The 4079-nt window shown below is 48.9% G+C and overlaps 1 non-coding gene across 1 annotated transcript; it reads right to left on the reverse strand.

The window, feature by feature from the left end:
* Nucleotides 1-2807: 2807 nt before the first annotated feature.
* On the reverse strand, nucleotides 2808-3023 carry LOC112439223 (small nucleolar RNA U3). The gene has a single exon (XR_003027512.2). It is a non-coding gene; the product is annotated as a small nucleolar RNA U3 (small nucleolar RNA).
* Nucleotides 3024-4079: the final 1056 nt, after the last annotated feature.

The following is a 4079-nucleotide window of genomic DNA, read 5'->3' on the forward strand; positions in this document are numbered from 1 at the left end:
TTCAATTTTTTTTTTTTTTTTTTGAGACAGAGTTTTGCTTTTATTGCCCAGGCTAGAGTGCAGTGGCACAATCTCGGCTCACTGCAACCGCCTTCCAGTTTCAAGCAATTCTCCTTTGTCAGCCTCCCAGGTAGCTGGGATTACAGGCGCCCGCCACCACGCCCAGCTAGTTTTTTTTTTTTTTGTATCTTTAGTAGAGATGGGATTTCACCATGCTGGTCAGGCTGGTCTCGAACTTCTGACCTCGTGATCCACCCGCCTTGGCCTCCCAAAGTGCTGGGATTACAGGCGTGAGCCACCGTGCCCGGCCTTATCCTTTCAATTTGTAATCAATCTAAAAAGGTGTTCGTGAGACATTTTGCTTTTTTAAAAATGCTAAGTGATAGAGGATATTTATCCCCTCCAAATCTCATGCTGAAATGTGACCCCACTGTTGGAGGTGGGGCCTGGCAGGAGATGTTTGGGTCATGGGGGCAGATCCCTCATGCATGGCTCTGTGCCCTTCTCATGCTAATGAGTGAGTTCTTGCTTTATTAGTTCCCAAAAGATCTGACTGTGGAAAGAGCCTGGGAACTCCTCTTCTCTGTTGCTCCTTGTCTGTCCATGTAACATACCTGCTCCCCCTTCACTTTCCACGATGATTGGAAGCTTCCTGAGGCCTCACCAGAAGCAGATGCTGGCAAAATGCTTCTTGTATAGGCTTCAGAAGTGAGAGCCAAGAAAATCTCCTTTCTTTGTAGATAACCCAGCCTCAAGTATTCCTTTATAGCAATGCAAAATGGACGAATACACTAAGTTATCAGAATCCGGTGTGCATTTTGCCCTTACAAAACATCTGAATTTGGACTAGCCATGATTCACACACTCAGTAGCCACATATTTGAGACAATTGCAGTAGTAAACCACAGTGCAGGTCTATACAGTGGAGTCGGGGACAACTGCCTTTGCTGTGGAAGCTGAGGGGTGGGTCAGGGAAAGAGGTAATCTACTGCACTGCAGAGAAGGGTGGGACAGTCACATCTGAGGGGGTAGAGAAGAGATTCGAGAAGCTTCTGCTACCGGTCCCAAGGAATAGATGGGTGTGGTGGGGAGGTGGGTAGTCACTCCTGGAAATAGTTGAGAGAGCAGGCTTGGTACTTAGAAATGGGCTCAGACGGAAACCTCGGTGCTCTTTCATCCTGCATCGCTCAGCTTCTCTCTCATCAGTGGCTGGCTGAGAGACTGTTGTGTCCAGGGGTGCAGTGTTTCTGGCTTCTTGTTCTAGCCCAGTGAATCTATTCTGAAGGGGTTCTGAGCCCAGGATGGAGCTAAGCCTTGTGGCTTCTGTTCACTGAAGGGTGACTATCTTTTTTTTTTTTTTTTATTGATCATTCTTGGGTGTTTCTCGCAGAGGGGGATTTGGCAGGGTCATAGGGCAATAGTGGAGGGAAGGTCAGCCGATAAACAAGTGAACAAAGGTCTCTGGTTTTCCTAGGCAGAGGACCCTGCGGCCTTCCACAGTGTTTGTGTCCCTGGGTACTTGAGATTAGGGAGTGGTGATGACTCTTAAGGAGCATGCTGCCTTCAAGCATCTGTTTAACAAAGCACATCTTGCACCGCCCTTAATCCATTTAACCCTGAGTGGACACAGCACATGTTTCAGAGAGCACAGGGTTGGGGGTAAGGTCACAGATCAACAGGATCCCAAGGCAGAAGAATTTTTCTTAGTACAGAACAAAATGAAAAGTCTCCCATGTCTACCTCTTTCTACACAGACACGGCAACCATCCAATTTCTCAATCTTTTCCCCACCTTTCCCCCTTTTCTATTCCACAAAACCGCCATTGTCATCATGGCCCGTTCTCAATGAGCTGTTGGGTACACCTCCCAGATGGGGTGGTGGCCGGGCAGAGATGCTCCTCACCTCCCAGACGGGGCGTTGGGGCAGAGGCGCTCCCCACATCTCAGATGATGGGTGGCCGGGCAGAGACGCTCCTCACTTCTCAGACTGGGCAGCCCGGCAGAGGGGCTCCTCACATCCCCGATGATGGGCGGCCAGGCAGAGACGCTCCCCACTTCCCAGACGGGGTGGCGGCCGGGCAGAGGCTGCAATCTCGGCACTTTGGGAGGCCAAGGCAGGCGGCTGGGAGGTGGAGGTTGCAGCGAGCCGAGATCACGCCACTGCACTCCAGCCTGGGCGCCATTGGGCACTGAGTTAACGAGACTCTGTCTGCAATCCCGGCACCTCGGGAGGCCGAGGCTGGTGGATCACTCGTGGTTAGGAGCTGGAGACCAGCCCGGCCAACACAGCGAAACCCCGTCTCCACCAAAAAAATACGAAAACCAGTCAGGCGTGGCGGCGCGCACCTGCAATCGCAGGCACTGGGCAGGCTGAGGCAGGAGAATCAGGCAGGGAGGTTGCAGTGAGCCGAGATGGCAGCAGCACAGTCCAGCTTTGGCTCGGCATCAGAGGGAGACCGTGGGGAGAGGGAGAGCGAGAGCGAGAGCGAGAGCAAGGGTGACTATCTTCTGTCTTCCTTCAGGGCAGGCTTGCTGTGACCCTGTCCTTCTGCCTGTTTTTCTCTTGCTCCTAGAACTCCAGTGCTTCTCTGAGATGATGCCTCAGTGGAGCCTCTGGCCCTTCAGGAAAAGAAGTTGCTGCTCTCAGGAGCTCTTTCCAGTAGGCTCCCCCAGTCAGCTAGAGCAGTGGCCATAATCAAGGGGCACTCATTCTGGTTCTGACTCAGACCAGACAGGTGAGGCACTGTGCCAGGCTTTTTACAAACATTCCCAACTTATCTCCCCACTTTTTTTTTTTTTTTTGAGATACCACTCAGACTTATGTCCTCTCCCTCTCCCTCTGCCAGAGGAGGAGAAGGACAATCATCCATGGCAAAAGGTAGTTGCAGTGAAGCAACACCAAAAGCCGGCTTCACCTCAGGAGAGGATGCTGCACCACCACCCGGGGGTTTCCGGGGCTCTACACGTTCAGAGAAACTTCTCTAGTAGCAAACTACAGAAACAATCCCTGAAACTACAGTCTTGCAATTCATTCCTCTTAATAAACCAGTGGGCAGGTATTGTCGTGCCCATTTTACAGATGTGAAAACCACAATGTGATACCACCTCACTCCTGCAAGAATGGCTGTAATTAAAAACTGAAAAATTAATAGCTGTTGGCATGGATGCGGTAAAAAGGGAAGACTTCTACACTGCTGGTGGGAATATAAACTAGTACAACCACTATGGTAAAGAGTGTGGAGATTCCTTAAAGAACTAAAAGTAGAGCTACCGTTTGATCCAGCAACCCCACTACTTGGTATGTACCCAGAGGAAAAGAAGTCATTACACAAAAAAGATACTTGGCTCACACATGTTTATAGCAGCACGATTTGCAATTGCGAAAATGTAGAACCAACACAGATGCCCGTCAATCAATGAGTGGATAAAGAAACTCTGATATATATACATAGCCAGTGGAATACTACTCAGCCATAAAAAGGAACGAATTAGTGGCATTTGCAGCAACCTGGATGTGATTGGAGACTATTATTCTAAGTGAAGTAACCCAGGAATGAAAAACCAAATATCGTATGTTCTCACTCCTAAGTGGGAGCTAAGCTATGAGCATAAGAATGACACAATGGACTTTGGGAACTCAGGGCGAAAAAGGGTGGGAAGGGGGTGAGAGATAAAAGACTACTAATTGGGTTCAGTGTATATTGCTTGGGTAATGGGTGCACCAAAATCTCACAAATCACCACCAAAGAACTTACTCACGTAAACAAATGATACTTGTTCCCCAAAAACCTATGGAGATAAAAAATTAAAAAAATAAAAAAGAAAAAAGAAAGAAAACTGGGGCTCAGGAGATGAAGGCACTGGTGGAAGATCCAATAAGTGATAAGCAGCCGAATCAGGATGGAAACCGAGGCGATTGTGCTTCCCAAGGCCCTGCTTTCTCCACAGCACACTTCTGCAAACACATAGATCCCAGAGATGTGTGTCTTGTACTTTGTAATCAGTCAACAAGTGTTTATTTAAGACTGACAGATGGGGAAGAATGCTATGCCAGGTGTGCAGAATATTGTTCCCTCCTC

Source organism: Pan paniscus, chromosome 13, assembly GCF_029289425.2.
Source record: "Pan paniscus chromosome 13, NHGRI_mPanPan1-v2.0_pri, whole genome shotgun sequence".
Lineage (NCBI taxonomy): Eukaryota > Metazoa > Chordata > Mammalia > Primates > Hominidae > Pan > Pan paniscus.